Source organism: Eublepharis macularius, chromosome 12 (genome assembly GCF_028583425.1).
Source record: "Eublepharis macularius isolate TG4126 chromosome 12, MPM_Emac_v1.0, whole genome shotgun sequence".
Classification (NCBI taxonomy): Eukaryota; Metazoa; Chordata; class Lepidosauria; order Squamata; family Eublepharidae; genus Eublepharis; species Eublepharis macularius.
This window is the reverse complement of record NC_072801.1, coordinates 56914209-56931665: the sequence shown is the minus strand read 5'-3', so window position 1 is coordinate 56931665 and position 17457 is coordinate 56914209. Positions and strand designations below refer to the sequence as shown.

Below are 17457 nucleotides of genomic sequence, written 5' to 3'. Positions count from 1 at the left end.
AGAGTGCATTACAGTAGTCTAACATAGAGGTGACCATTGCCTGGATCACTGTCATTAAATTGCAGGACTGAAAAACAGTAATTCAGAAGTGGGACACTCAAAAGTCCTCCCACTTGTATTTCACCTGGTTAAAGGAGATGTGCCATGTGATAGCATCCTCATCAATAACAAGTGCTTGGTCTGAGAGAACATGGGGATCCATCCTTCCCACTTTTACTCGCTGAAAGGATTGGTTTGAGGCAAAAATCCAGTTTACAATATCCAATCCAGCTACTAACTGCCCATCGTGATCAAATGAGACCTTGTCGCCAACACTGTTGTTAAAAGACACACCTCTCAGAAAGTGATGGAGCTGGATTGAAAGGGAAAAGACAAAAGGTTGCAAAGGGAAGCCATATGTCTTATCTTTCAAGCTGATATGAAAAAGAAAGGTCAACATTTACAAAAGAAAAGAAAGGTCAACATTTCCAACTCAAAGATACCAACCACCCTGAATGGGCTCAGTTCATAGTGGATTCAATTATGTTTCAAATCATGAAACTAGTCCTAGACTTTTTTCCTCTCAATTGCCTATTCTCATTTTTAGATAATGTTTCTTTCCCCCGTCTATAGATTCGCCTGTGTAATCACAAACAGGCATTGTGCTGCCTAACCATATATCTTCTGGCAACTTCTGTTTCCAAATATCTTGGTATACAATTGTATGTCACGCCTCTAGTGTACTATTTCTTATTTCACACTGTGTATTCCAGTGTTCTTTTTATGATGTTATGATAGGATATAAATTGCCTCAGATATTCCATCAGAAGTAATAACTACTTTATTTAAATAAGTTGTTCAAATAAATGAGTAATGAGAGTTTTTTTCTTCCTTTCTCATACTGAAGTGTAACTACTTTTAACATGAAACTCTCCAAGTCTTTTATCTGTAAGCCTCAAGAAATTGTGTATGATTTTTTTGCTTAATGCACATGAATGAGAAGACAGTGTTCATATAACAATGCAAAATGAACACAGTAAAAGGCATTTATCTATTTATTTAGAAAATTTCTTTGCCTCCTTTCCTGACATTCTCCAGGTAGCTCACGTCAATAAACAAAACAAAGCAAGAAGATGAAGAAGGTATAATTGAGTTGCAATTGCAGCTGACTCATGGTGACATCATCCATGGGACGTTCAGGCAAGAGATGACCAGAGGCATAAAAAGTCTTGGAAGACTTGCATCCAAGTAATGATTGTGGCCAACTGCTTATTATCTAAGAACTGACGCTCCTGGGCTGTTAAACAAAGCAAACAGACATTTTTAAAAAAAATCATACAACCCAAGTCAATAAATAGACAAATCAAAGGAAGTCAATTAGAAACAATGCCAATATACACAGCCCTTAAAATTAAAGTAGGGCATAAAATCATATTCCCTGACCTGGATGGCTCAGACTAGACCAGTCTTGTCAATTCTCAGAAGCTAAGCATTGTCAACTGTGATTAATACTTGGATGGGGGACCACCAAGGAAATCAAGCATCATTACATGGAGGCAGGCAATGGCAAATGCTCTCTGAATATCTTTTGCCTTAAAATTCTTATGGGGGTCACCAAAAGTCAGCTGCAACTTGACAGCACTTTCCACCACCATCTTAAAATCACTTAAACCAGAACAGTCTAATATACTGATATAAGAGTTTTCATGCTAGAAGCAAACCACTGAGCAGCTAAAAGGATAAAATCCCTTAATTAAAAGACAGGGAAAAGTCACATTTTGACCAGGTGCTGAGAAGAAAGCAGGCGCCAGGCATCCCTCCTTGTAGGGAGGGCGTTCCAAAGATGATGTGTCAACACCTGAAAAAGCCTACTTCTAGTCACCACCCACCTCATCTTCTCATGCGGGGCCTGAGATCAGGGGTTGAGAAGATGATCTAGACTGGTAGTCTGGACAATATGGGTGGCAGTCCTTCAAGGACCACTGTCCCAAGAACAATGGAAAGAAAATCAACAACAGTGATGTGTAACTCTTTTTTTGTGTGTTAACTTTCAGGTTGGTGGATTATGGATACATTATATAACCCTTCAGTAATTTCAGAAACAGTAGAAGAAGACTAGTGAGAATTGTCTGCTGAGTATGTGGGACAGAAAACACAATCCCACAAATGAATGTTTGAGAATGATCCCTACATAACATAACACGGCTTCTTTCTAACTATGCATACTTTTGATGATGCTGAAGAAAGAACAAGCAGGAGAACAGGGGTTAAAGCACTGTAAGCTTGTATGTCTTGTGGGAGCTTTCCCTTGCCTAGCCGGACAGCATTTAAAGGACACTGCAATTTACCTGGAGACCACCAGCCTGTGATTAAACATGTTCAGCATAATAGGACTTACTTCTAAGTTAGAAGATTATCCAAGAACAGGAAAAAGGAAGGGCAGGATGGCCTGCAAAGGCAAAGTTCTTAGATGTCCAAGAAAATGACTAATTAAAAATTTGCAACAACAGAGATGAGAATGGATGAACAACAATATCAGAAGAACAGGAAAGAGCTCACCCATCTCTCATGAAGACCATTACCTGCCACCACTTGCTGTTTGTTTGTTTCAATGTTCCTCCACGTGTAATTTCTCTGGGTCTGAGTTGAGATGAGGACATATCTTGTAAAGCATAAGCAACAGCATAGACGGTGTTATAGATGCTATAACTGTGGCCAGTCATGCTCATTTCAAAAAAAGGCCCAGGAAGGTCCTCCAACTTCTCCGCCCCAGTGCAGATATTACCCTTGATGTTATCTAGAGTTGAAATTGGGAATGTACAGCCAAAGGCCTGTTGCCAAAAATCTCTGATGAAGCCATCTCCTTTTGACCTAGAAGGGCTTCTATTCACAACAAATTGTTGGAACCCATGGGGGTCACTGGAATGAATGGTGAAGGACAGAGCACCATCGATTATATCTGTATCCCAAGTCCTTTGATAGACAAATGAATTGAGCTCCATCTGGGATGTCAATATCCAGACTTTCCCTTGACCCTTCCATGGCACATTTTCCAGTTCTGATAGTTCAGGCATCCATCTCAAATATATAACAGAGTAAGACTCTCCATAAAATAAACATACATTGACTTTGCTGCCCATGACTGTATCATATATATTTGCCCCTTGTTGCAGTTTCTCAGGAATATCACTGGCAAAAGTTGATTTGGGGCTTTTTTCCACAAAGGAAATACAGATACCATGCTGGGGAAAAACTTCAGCCACAGATTGCACAAACCTTTCTCCATTTTCATCATCCACATAAATGACCCCAATCCATGTCCACTTGAAATGGAGAAGCAACTGAAGAATCCCTACTTCCTGAAGACTTTCACTAGGAACAATCTTATAGAAGGGCAGGCCTGGAGTTTTGTTATTCATCAATGGAGCAGAACCATAAATGAGCTGGAAAGAGATATACAAAGTGCAGTGAGAAACATTTATATAGCACATTTTATAGCAGCAGCCTGCAGTTCAAGTGAAACATTATTTCTATTCCATGGATTATGTTCTGAGGCCGAAAAAATGATGGCTTCCCTAAAAACAAATTGTGGGTGCATATCTGAAGAGGGAACTATTGATCTCCTGCTCTTCATCAGCTCTTACATGAAAGACTGTCTGAGCAAAGTAAATGTACCAGCATATGTGAATATGCTCTTTCCAATACTGATGAATGTTATAGATAACATGAATGTTATGTTATATAACATTCATACTGATGAATGTTATAGAGTGAAAACACAGAGATATCCTACCTGTGGAATCTTGTAGACATCTAAGGCAGTAGCCATGTGAAGTGAGATCTGAGAGTCTAGCCCTCCAGTTACAGCTACCAGGTTGTTCAGGATATCACATTTATAGTTGGGGAGTAATCTCTTTGGTGTGGATATGAGTTGCATTGTGTCTTGATAGGTCCACTTAGCATTGTAATAGCTATCATAGATATGAAATCCCAAGGTGACATTGGGCAAAATTTGTGGGTTTTCATTGACTTCCTTTACTGCAAATGCCAGTGCCAGAATGTGCTGGTAATTCTTAGTTACAATGCTACAATAAGAATATGATGCACATTTAAAATTAAAACAAAAAAAATTCTTGCATTCAACTTCTACAGAGTACTTGGAAGTTTGTTTAAAACTTGGCTCTAACTGAACGTCTGCCAAACTGATTTTGAAGACTTGATTTAGAGCCAAACTACAAGTGACGTCTTACACAGGTTGGACACTAGTCGGCTTCCTTCAAGTTTTGATGGGAAATGTAGGTGCCCTGGTTTTACAGCTTGGCTCTCCATTACAGCTGCAAGACCAGGATGCCTACATTTCCCATCAAAACTTGAGGGAAGCCAACTAGAGTCCAACCTGTGTAAGACGTCACTTTTAGTTTGGCTCTTAGAGAAGCTGCCTCCTGCAGCCCTGGGTCAGCTTTGCAGTCTTATATAAAGAAACTACCTGATAGGGATTGAACTGGAAACAAGCTAGGAAGTTTGCAATCTCATATCCTGTATCTTCATAACTCTAAACAGTTTCACAGTAAAGGACAGCATTTCTAAGTAAAGTGGATTTTTTGAAGGAATCTGAACAACAGCTTTGCATTGTTACATGGAAATTGCTATATCTGAGTGGGAGGTAGGTGACAAAGAAGTTATACCTGCATGAACCCCTCCAATTTTCCTCTCTGCAGCCTGTATCCTGAAGAGAAATAAGTGAGAAGGCACCTCAGGATGCACAGATGTTCATAGTTTTCTATTCCTGGGTTCTAACTGTTGATTTTATAGGTTTGTTAATATTGTCTATGCAATCTGTATGGATTTTACATTGATACATGGTACGGTATATTTATGAAATAAACCTATAATTCAGCCATACCCTTATTTTTAGTACCCTGTTTTTTATCTGACTGGATCACATTTATGATAAAGAATATGACTGACCACACTGCATTTTCTCAACATGAACTTCATTGTATATTTATGCAGTATATTAAAAATAGAGAGGCAAATATAGCAATCAATTCAAATTTGCTTCTTCAATTCTGGGTTGTTTCTTCCCAACTTGAATTCATTCTGGAACGGCTTGTCTTTCTTTAAGAATTCTGTTGATTCTAGTTAGTCTTTATACCCAAACTGAATTTGACAGTATTATCAGTTCTAAGGAGAGAGAACTCTATTGACCAATAAAGGAAGGAATGATGTAAGTTTAACTGCTTACACAAGCTCGTCAGAAAATGGTGGGGGTGGATTTATTCTGAAATCCACTGAGCTGGAGACAATGAAGGCGTGAGAAACAATGCCACCAATAAAGACGTCTCCTGACTTGTGATATTCATGGAGTGGAGGGTGTAGATATCTCATCCAGCACTGAGTATTGTGGAGCTTAGCAATCGTAGCAGGAAGTAAGAAAAGTAACAAATAAATACCATGGACATCCATCAAATACCATGAACATCCACACAGTTTTTTTCTCTATCAACACATTGTACTATTTGGATCCATAATTCTGTCACTAGATTCAATATGACTAACACACCCTGACCCAAACATACTTTGACATTGCCAATAGGCTTCTAGCAAGTAGCATTCACAAGACAAAGGAAAAGCTTTAATTCATCAGAGATCACAATAGTGGTTCATGCTCTATTTATGATCCTTCGTTCATGGGCTTCACAGTTTGTGTTATATTTTTACTCTCCTTCACACACTCGCTAAAAGGTTTGTTGATGACTATGAGAAATCCAGTGGTGATTTGTCAAGCAGCAGAGTTAATTATACTTCTTTTAATAATTAAAGGGGAAAGTAATTACTGATTCAGAGATGAATCCCCTTGTATCACACACACACACACACACACACAATGGTTGCCACTTCAGAACAGAACTTTGTATCCATCTTATACAGAAAATGAGCATATCGGGTCATTAAAACTGTGTGGGACAGTTTAAGTACCTTTCCTTATGCAGTATGGCTCTGTCCCTAATCAGGACCCGGCCTGCACACCTGTAAACTGAGGGCGAAGCTACAAGTGACGAATGACACTTGAACGGCAAGTGTATTTCTCCCTGTTCACTTGCACTCCACTCAATCCACTTGCTGTTCAAGTGTCATTTGTCACTTGTAGCTTGGCCCTGAATTCCAAGTGGGGAGCTGGCATCACAAATCAACTGGAAACTGTTCTGGTGGACCTAGACATGACCTAATGATTGTGCAATCTCTAGTTAGGTTAGGGTTGGTAGGTACTCCCTGGCAACCGGGGAGGCAGGTTGCGAGTGACAGGAGATACTTACCAGGCACATGGGCTTTCTGAAAATATTGTTACATCGCTGGCAGCATGCTGACCTTGCTCGCTGAAGTAACATCATCATGTCACTAGACCTGCCAGAACTGCTCTGGTATTTGGGCGGAAGTCTCTGGTGATGTGATGATGCCACTTCCAGGCACACAGAAAGCTATGTCCTCATCTTGCTACACTGCCTGGCCTCCCTGCAGTATCCCACTTTTCCCCCACCACTGTCCAGCTGTGCTACACATGCTGGAGCAGAGGAGCCTCAGGGCCAAACTACACATGACGAATGACACTTGAACGGCAAGTGGATTGAGTGGACGGCAAGTGAACAGGGAGAAATACACTTGCCATTCAAGTGTCATTCGTCATGTGTAGCTTGGCCCTCAGACTCCACTCCTAGGAAAGGCCTGGTAACCCTATGTTACACCTACCAAAAATAGAATGGAAGATTCCAGTACACTGCTAGCATCTTTGTTAGAAGGCATGGTAAAGCAGGAAGAAATATTACAGATGATGCAGCCACCCTGATTAATGGTTTCAAAGGCCCTCTGTGAGGCAGGCCTACATCCATTCTGAGGCTGTAGTTTTCATTGAATAAGGTGGTAAGGTGGTGTATGATTCTGCCACTTCACTGCTAACTTCACTTTTTAACTTTTTTAAAAGCAGGTGCCTCAAAACTGCTCTTCCTTGGCGCTACATGAAAAACAAAGAAAAGGAGATTTTGACAAGAGGGGAAAGTCCCACAATAATGGCAGCAACATATATCCAAGGACACATGATCTGCCCAGATCTTTAGCTGTATTTAGTTATCTAGTTCTTCTCTTTTTAGTGTACAGTTCTGATTTTAAATTCTTTATTTGCCAACATTGTATGCAAACATTTACATTTTATACTGCTTTTGTTATCTGTTAGTAGCACTTTTCTGTAAACCTCTCCTGAAGAAAACCTTCCTGGACTATTATACTTTAGCAAATATCCCCCTTTGCAGGAAATATGCTTCTGCTGGAACTATGTTAACTCTTACCTTTCCTGAATAAGACAAGTGTTTAGCAACAAAAAATCACAACTTTTATTTATTCATTCATTCATTCATTTATTTGTTTGTTTGTTTATTTGTTTGTTTGTTTGTTTATTCTTCCTTTCTTCCACAAAGCAGGAATCAAGATGCATGCAATAAATATCACACTAATCAGGCATATTATAATAAAAAGAGCATTAACAGTTCTCACATAACAAGTATCAGATGGGAGAGGTAACAATCTTTCCCTCAGGCAGAGACCCTGTTAGTGTCTCAAACAGACCAGAAAGTGGAGCTGACCAGCTAGTTTTCCTCTGTCATTCTGAAACTTGTCCCTTTAGGGGCAATGACATGTTTTCTTGTTTTACCCTGTTTTATTTCTCTGTTTCGTTGTTTAACATGTATATTTATCATGCTGCCTTGTCATCACAACAGAAGGTTCTGCTTTTGAATCCTTCACAATTCATTGTTCTTCCTAACATCAATGAATTTGCTTATTCTTTATACCATAAAAATACCACACACACCACACCAAAGTGTACTATGGTCTTTTAAGAGAACTATTATCCCACCTAATAATTATCCATCATCTATTTTTACCCACTATCCATAACAACTATTTGTTTTGGATTCATTTTCAATTTCTTTACATCCTTCATCCTTTAACTGAATCAAGAGTGGTTCAGAAAGAAACTATGAGCCAACCTACAAATGATGAATGACAATTGAACAGCAAGTGAACAGACTTATGTGTATTCCTCCCTATTCACTACATGATCAAGTGGAGTGCAAGTGAACAGGGAGGAATACACGTGAGTCTAGTGTTTCAGGAGTCTGGCAGAAAATCTGTACCGGGCACCAGACAAATAGCCCACCTTCCTTGTTAGATGGAGTATTTAGTGGGACCACAAAGCAGTGAGTAGGAATCCACTGATTTCCTAATAACCATATGAAACTACTTAAGTCCTCTCACCATGTATAATAGACTAACTACATTACTGATGCTAAAAATGTTGAATAAGAATATATATATTTAAATTCATAAGGCTTTACTTCTCCAACATTAGTATCTTCTTTAAACAAATAATAATTTCTTATTTAGCTTAAGCATTGCTCCCATGAAGGACTGCACCTTACTGTCCATCATAGTAGTTAAAGGGTAATTTGTTTCAGCCTCTCTTAAACATAAGAATATTAATGATTTATAATTAATCATCGATCCTGAGCAAATGAGAACTGTGGCTAGGGCTGGATGCTCAGATGGATAGAAACTGGATGCTGCTATTTTGGGGGACCACCTTCTACCAATGAGGCATTAAAAAAAGAGGTATTTTCTCAACCTTAAAAAAACTTATGCCTGGGTTGGAAGGTTCTTTGGGTGATGGCAATTGTAAATAGGGCTCTCTGTGACCCCTGGAGTCAGTTCCACTGGGCTAGAGGGAAGCATGTGGGAAATCATAGGTGGGATGAATCAGAGCTCCAAGTAGACTCCACTTATCATATTGCACTGATTGGGAAGCTGATGAGAGGGAAAGTCCCAGAATCATGTACAAAAAACTATCTTTAATTTCCTGTAGAAAGCAAATTACTCTTGTTTTCTCTGTGTTTTACCCCTTATTAATCTTTTCCTCTTGTTTAATTCAGGTCTCAACAAAATTATATAGCATTTAGGGAAAAAAATTAAACTCAACAGCCCAGCACTGGAAGCTAAGATAGAGAAAACTTCCACAGCGACCATGTATTTTCCCTTTGTGCTCAAGTAGGTCGGAACAAAGGATATCCAAACACTACAAAAGACCAACATGCTGAAAGTGATGAATTTGGCTTCATTGAACGTATCAGGTAGTTTTCGGGCAAAGAAAGCCACAGTGAAGCTCAGAAGGGCCAAGAATCCCATGTAACCCAAGACACAGTAAAACAGAGTCACAGACCCTTCATTACATTCTAGGACAATTTCTTCAGTCTCTGAATACATGTCAATATCTGGAAATGGAGAAGACGTTGCTAACCAGACAGCACAAATGCCTGCTTGAACAAAGGAACAGGAAAGAACAATACAGGTGGTCAGTCTTTTCCTCACCCATTTCCACTTGCCAGATCCTGGCTTGGTGGCCATGAAAGCCAGAACCACAGTCATGGTTTTGGCCAGCACGCAAGAAATAGCCACTGAAAAGATGATGCCAAAAACAGTTTGGCGGAGGAGGCAGGTCACCAATTCAGGCTGGCCAATGAACAGGAAAGCACAAAGGAAGCAGAGTAGGAGAGAGACAAGAAGAGTATAGGTGAGGCTCTGGTTGTTGGCTTTGACGATGGGAGTGTTGTGATATTTCTTAAATGTACTTAGCATCAGAACAGTGATCAAAGAGAGTGAAAGAGCAAAAAAGGCTAAACTCATCCCCAAAGGTTCTTCATAAGAAAGAAAGCTGATGTTCTTGGGAATACATGAATCCTTCTTTTTGTTTGGATACTTTTCTTCCGAACACTTCAAGCAATCATTGAGGTCTGAAAACAAAAAGATGTTGTTATTTGTAGTGGTGCAATACCTTATAAAAAATCAAACTAATATTTGTTTGCTGTTCTTCATGCACATGAAAAGATTTTTTTATCCATAAAACTGAAAGATCCTCTGAAATGTGGCAGAGATGTGAGGATGGGAATAATAATTTATTACTGATTTTTCTTCACGGTGTTATGGTCTGATCAAGTTAAAGCTTTGTGGACTAAAGGAGCAACTGCAAAGAAAATTGAGACTGAAGTGCCCTGCTAAATCATATCTAGTGATCCATCCTATTTGAGGAAGAAGTCCACATTTGCCATGCTAGTTCAAGATTCTAATCAGCTTTCCAAGAAATACCCAATTAGCAGCTCCTTAATCGGGTCAGTGGAAATGTCCACCTTTATGTCTTCAGGATACTGAATATATTCTCTGAATCATTCATTCATTCAGCTTATATAATGCCTCTCCGCCATGCCTGGTGCTTGAGGCAGTTTATAATTTACATGTAAAATACAAACATTAAAATAAATAATACTATACTAAAAAGAAATACAGACATTAAAAACCAATAACACAGTAAAATACAAACATTAAAACCCATAGTAGAATACAAACATTAAAACCCATACATCTAAAAGAACAGTGCCATCCCTTAACCTTATTCATGCCCGTTGTTTATAATAAATAAATCAGATGGAGTCAAGCCAATACACATATTTGAGTCAGCCTCCAAATGCCAGATGAAACAGTTCTGCTTTGCAGGCCCTTTGAAATTTCACCAAATCCTGGAGGGATTGCAGAGAGAGGGAGCCACAACCTTAAAAGCCCTCCCTCTGGTTGAAGAGAGTCAGCCCTAGGGATAGGGATGGAGAGCAGGCGTGAGGATATATCTGGAGAGGCGATCCCATAGGTATGAGTATCCCAAAACATTAAGGGCTTTTTTCCTCTTTCCCTGAAATCCCATCTGTACTACAGCCTCCGAGTCTTAGAGCTTTTGTCCATACAGATCCCACAATCCTCAGCACCCCCTGTTTGGATTGTCACTCAGGGCCAAGCTACACATGACAAATGACACTTGAATGGCAAGTGTATTTCTCCCTGTTCACTTGCCCTCCACTCAATCCACTTCCTGTTCAAGTGTCATTCGTCATGTGTAGCTTGGCCCTCAGACCCTTCTCTCCTTTTCCTTCCCCTTTTCAACAGTAGAAAAGCTGACGGGACTTTACCCCATGGTAAACTTCTGAGGATCATGTTATTCCTATGAATATTGAATTCTTGTGAGATTTATGAACTAGGTTTTATTTCATACAGAGCAACAATAAATAAGTATATTTCTTACCCTTCTGATCTGAGATCTTCCCTTCTGGACACCGGATGCAATCGTAACAACAAAAAGGTTTCCCCTCCTTCACTTGCTTTCTATAGCCAGTCTGGCAACTCACACTACATACAGAAATGGGTTGTGTCTAATGAGCAAATGAAAGGTTAGAGAGATTGTCTCAAGATTAGGTAGTTCTTCCATATATTCATTTGTGAAGGACCCACTTATGCATTGGTTCCTAGTAATCTGTTTTTGTTGCCATACAGTTGCAACAACCTCATAGAGGGATTTTTTGAGGCAAGATATGAAAAGAGATGTTTTATCATTGGGCCAAGCTACAAGTGACGAATGACACTTGAAAGGCAAGTGGATCGAGTGGAGAGCAAGTGGAGGGAGGGCAAGTGAACAGGGAGGAATACACTTGCAGTTTAAGTGTCATTCGTCACTTGTAGTTTGGTCCTATATAGTCTGCCTCTGTGTAGCAACCCAAGTTACTTGGTGGTCTCCTATACAATACTAATCTGAGAGCAGAACCACAAGTGACAAAAGGCACAGATTGGACACTTGTCTGCTTCCCTCAAGTTTTGATGGGAAAGGTAGGCAGCTTGGCGGAATGTTGGACAAGTGACAGTTGAAAAGTCCATTGGACAGCAGTCAGAGAGTGAAGCTGCGAAACCAGGATGCCTACATTTCCCATCAAAACTTGAGGGAAGCAGACAAGTGTCCAATCTGTGCCTTTTGTCACTTGTGGTTCTGCTCTGACCCTGCTTAAGCTTCCAAGATATAATGAGATAGGGCTAGCAGTCAGTTTTCCTGCTATTCTACCACAGTAATATTTGAAATACTGGAATTATGTAGACTGAGCTAACTAATAATGCATTATTTATTCATTATTCCTAATAAGCCATAATTTAATTATTCATAATATGGAGATAATTAAAAATGTGTACATGATGCAGGACAAATCTTTGAATCCTCATTTATTATGTTACTTCAAACATTAACATTACCCAGAGTTTCTACTTAAGTGTAACTGGGGAACAAAGTACTTTTTCATACATTCATTCTGTACAGCCAAAATATCTGACATGCTGGGACAATTTTGGTTGCCCCAATTAAAAATAATTATAACTAATTATTAAATATTCAAAAGAGTTAATTATTTAACTATTCCAAATAATAATGAAAGGATTAAAATACACACATGTTCCCATCAAAAAGTTTGCAACCTCAGTTGCTACATCATTTCAAACTAAATCAAACCAAACTTAATTCTTATAATGGCATGCTACTGTTCTGTAGTTTCCCACTAATGCCCAGTGAAATATTTTTTGCACAGCAGAAGTGAAATTATATGAGCATTTGGACTGAATCTCACTCCTCCTCATTGCTGTAGACTCGGTTCCATATGGCTTTTGTTCATGCAGGTCCCATGAAGCCCATAGACATAGGCATGGACCAGGAAAATGGCAGTCCATTTGGTCCATGGTCTGTTGCATTTCACAGACCTTAAACCACAAACTTTTACAGACCTCCCCCAGTTCATGGACCAGTTCATTGGTGCATATACTGTCACTTCCGGGGGCCCTAGTCAGAGATGCCAAACTCACAAGTAGTCTTCAGCAGGCTCTTCTCCAGCCACCCTCCAACTTTGGTGAAGACTGAATTTCAGATGTCCAAGTTATAGACGTGGTTCCCCCCAGGAAACTTCCATTAGATATAATAGGAGCCACAAATGTCAATTGGCTCCATTGAGATAAATTGCAGCACCAAAAAGTTGCAATGAAAACATTGAAGGAAGTTAGAGAATCTTCTTCTGAGAACAGAAAATGCTCTGCAGAGGCGCTGTTATCTGTTATTTCTATACAAGCTTAGATGCACTGCTCTGCTCTGGGCCTAAGATTGCTAGCCTCCAGGTGGTGGCTGGAGATCTCTCTGAACTGTTCTCCAGGCCACAGAGATGGGTTCATCTGGAGAAAATGACTGCTTTGGAGGGAGGTGTCTATGGCATTATACCCTGCTGTCGTTCCTCCCCTCTCCAAACTCTGCCTTCTTCAGGCTCCACCCCCAAATTCTCCTGGAATTTCCCAACCTGGAGCTGGCAACCCTATGACTGGGCCTGGAATAAAGCCCCCCCCCCCGAGTGGAATGACAGTCCTTGGGAGCAGCTAAACTGCTCTGGGGCTGGAATGACAGCCACCAGAGTGGAATGACGGTCTCTGAGAACAGATCAAAGGGAGTGGGTAAAAGTCAGATCCCGATGCTTTTAAACAGATCCTCAGGAATTCATATGATTTTTCTATTGAAGCAAAACAAAAAGACCATCATATTGTAGATCATGTCCTAGTCTACAGACAGTACCAAAACAATCACAACCCATTTATCTGTGGCACCGCCACGGCACAAAAACATGATTCAAATGCATGGATACCCATAGATCCTCTTGATTTTTCACATGGGGCCACACAATTCCATATTATATCTATTGCAACAAATTGCACCCCAAAAAAATGCACTCACCGCTTTGTTGCACCGCCACAGTGTATGCTTCAAAACCATGAATCCTCATGGTCTAGTGGTGAGGAATTCCCAAAGGAGGGGGGGATTCAGATCCTCCTGAAATGAACCCAGCTATGGACGAGACCCTCTGCTGGGATGCAGCCAGAGGGCAGCAGGCACTGGTGGACTAGGGGATGGGAGGACCCATGGGAAAGGAGATTAAAATTCCCCTTGTAGGGAGGGTGCATTTGCATTTGGCACAGATAGGGGGTGGTTCAGAGCCCTGACCCACCCAGGCAACTTCCCAGCTGAGACAAGTGCTCTAAATAATAATGATACTATTAGTGTTAAGCAAAAGCTTCAAATACCTCCCTCTGTGACTGAAAAATATACCCTGCAGTTTCTCCAGGTCTTACTGCCTGCTGTAAGATTTGCCTGAGAGGTGGGGGTGGGGAATTTACTCCTTCTGCTCTCATAGAGAAGAACACGAGCTCTCTGGTTGACAGCCAGAGAAGATCTGCAGACATCCCCTTCGTTGCCTAGGGAATTGATTGATTGGAGCCAGGTAGTTTGTTTTCACGGACCACTGGACAGGCCAAGAAGTCATTGCATCCATGAAAAAGTGTTCCCATGACCCACCCATTCACGAATGTTGAACTGGGCCAGTCTGTGTAGAATTTTGCTCCATATTTTGGTCCGTGCCCACCCCTATTTCTGGGTGCTCAAAGAGGGCCTGTCCCTCCCTTTTCACCAGCAAAAAAGCTGATTGAACCGAACTCTAGGTTAGCAATTCTAGGATGCAATTCTAATCACAACTAAAAGACCATTCAGACTCTGGACCATGATACTCTACCTGGTTAAACCAGTCTGGCCATGTTATGTCTTCATCATTGATGGAGAATGCTTGTTTTGAAGGAAATTGGGGATCCTGGAAATCCATCCTGCCAACTTTCACTCTGTGAAAGGAGTGGTTTGAGGAAATAACCCAGTTCACTATATCAAATCCAGCTATTAACTCCCCATTCTCGCTTAATGAAATTTTGTCCCCAGCACTGTTGTTGAATTCAACACTTCTGAGGAAGTAATGGAGCTAGGCAGGAAAGAAGATTTTATAATGGCAGCAACCAGGCCTATTAGGTTAGATCTTTTAGAATGACAAAATGAACATGGAAATAAATTTCAACATATTTCAGACACAGCTGTGTATTAATCAGAGCTCTGTTCCCATTTGCCTAACATTTCCAAACTCATAGTCAATTCCATCTGGGGAAAATCTCTTAATACACATAAAAACAGAATACTCATATGGGAAATGAACAAAATAAATGTAAGTCCAAAAGGATAAAATAATTTTCTAAAATATTTGACATGTCCACAAATTATTAAGAACTGTTTCAATTCTTCAGAATTGTAAATATTATTTTAAAAATGACAACCATTTTATGGCATGTTCACAACTTGGCCAACTCTATGTTTCCTTTTCACTAAACTATACAATAGCAGCCCTTTAATGACGACATCTGCCCCCTTAGTCACATGAAATGATGTAGAAGTAAAGTGTTGTCATGAACTTCCACAAGCAACCCATTTAATTATGATAACAACAGCAGCCAAATTTGACTTGAGCAAATGATAGAAAATGTATGACAATTTATAACCCTGAAATTGCAGTAGAGGACACTGTGTGAATTTGGATAGGAAAGCAAGAACTCCCTTTCCAATCACTTCCAATCACTGCAACAGCTAGTTTAATGGTTCTATTTAAACAAATACACAGTGAAATCCTAAATAGCATTACTTCGGTCTAAGCCCACTGAAATCAATTTAGGATTTCACTGACAGTAAAAGGTTTTCAGAGTGTATCATCGTCTGTATAAATTCTTTCTTGTGTCTTCTTGAGCCAGGGCAATCCCTATTATTCAACAGTAGCAGAAGCCATGACTGGAAATGTGGCACTGATGTTTATCCAAATGGAAAGGGCACATTGGCGAAATTTAAACACAGGCATTGCCTTTCTTCTTCAGACATTTGCCAGATGCTGCTAACCCATCCTCAGGGTTGCCAATGTCTCAGGTGGGGGGGCTTGAGATTTTCCAAAATTACAACTGATCTCCAGACTACAGAGCTCTATTTTCTTGGAGGAAAGGGCAGCTTTGGAAGGTGGACTCTACAGAATCACTTCCCTTCCATGTTTCTTTCCAAACACTGCTATAAAATCTCCAAGAATTTCTCAACCCAGACCTGGCACCCCTCTCCACTCATTATGCTCACAGGAACAGCAAGGGATTGTCTGATTGACTTTTAGGGGCCAAGCAAGAGTTTAAAAAACAGCTCTGCTGAGAAGCATCAAAAACTCTTAATTGCCAGATTAACTTGCCCACCATATATATATGGTGGCAATGCTGGTCATGTTCAGTGCCAGGGCAGAGTTCCACAAAGTGCTCCTACCTAACCAAATGATGACAGTGCAGATCAACCAGTTAATATAACCTAGTTTAATCCATAGGTTGGTGTCTCCTATCCTCAGTGGGCAGTGATGGTATAATGTAGATATTTTATTATATCATGTGTATAAAATGTTTCATTCTGCATAGCTGAGTGTATATAAGTGTGTTTAACCCAGGGAACCTTTAAAATGTGTGCTTTTACTTAATATGTATATAATGAGAATGCAAGACTTCCATTGTACATTGAATGAATCAATCCACAATGAAGCGAACATGTCGTATCTCATCCATGATTTCAAGCACCTGCATCGGGCCCCACTCTTCATCTAAGCAGCAGCTCTTTAACCCACAATCTAAATTTCATCCCTCAAACTATCTCCCCAAATACCAAAGTAATCAAACTTCAGCGGTCTGCACAGACTCACTGGCAATTTAGATAGGACAGTATTGTCTGCATAAAGTAAAAGTGGGACTTGACAGGTAGATAGAGCAAGGGCATGGGAATTCACTGATGCCAAAGGCCCTGCAAGACCATAAATATAAAGATGGATTAAGAGGGGAGCCAACAGACAACTCTGCTTCACTCTCCTGGAGAAAGGGATGTCCTTCATTTGTTGCCCCCAAGGTCACAGTGAATGAGAACACTGAGATTATTATATCATTGCTGGATTAAATGCAAGAGTCTGGGACTGATGGACAATACATAACTTTTGGCTTACCAACTTTGATATATGAATGGAAGCAGCAGAATGATTCCATATCATGCTTTCAGGTGACAAAAGAATGAGAAATCATCTTTTCCAATCCAGAGAGAGCAAGAGAGGATGTCACATGTATTAGCAATACTACAACAATACTACAACATAGCACATTGCATATAATAGCAAGTTCATACACCACAAGGAAGATAACTGAGACTGTAAGTTTTAAATATCATCTGAACAAAAAGAAGAACATAAGTAAAAGAATCTTGATTGTTTACTATGCAAACACAAATTTCTATTTTATGTCTAAAAAATTGGCGCTCTCCTGAATTTGCATCCAAAGCCCTTACCTGCCATTGGTTTTGATCCCGAAGATTCACACTGTTTAGCATTGTTCTGTGCTTTGCTTGGTGCATGGAATGCACAGCATGGGCCACAGCATAGACAGCATTGTAAATGCTGTAGCTTTGGCCAGTCATGCTCATTTCAAAAAAACACCCAGGAAGACTCTGCAATGTCTCATGCCCTGTGCAAATATCCTCCTCCCTATCAGCCTGAACTTGGTCTGGGAATACACAATTAAAGGCATTTTGCCAGAAGTTCCGGATAAAACCATCTCCTTTTGTGTTTGAAGGGTTTCTCTTCTCCACAAATTTCTGAAATCCTGGAAGATGGC

General features: G+C 40.1%; 1 pseudogene; it reads right to left on the bottom strand.

Annotated features, from left to right (window-relative positions):
• Positions 1-8980: 8980 nt before the first annotated feature.
• LOC129339488 (vomeronasal type-2 receptor 26-like) lies at positions 8981-17260 on the bottom strand (annotated as a pseudogene).
• Between the last annotated feature and the right edge of the window lie 197 nt (positions 17261-17457).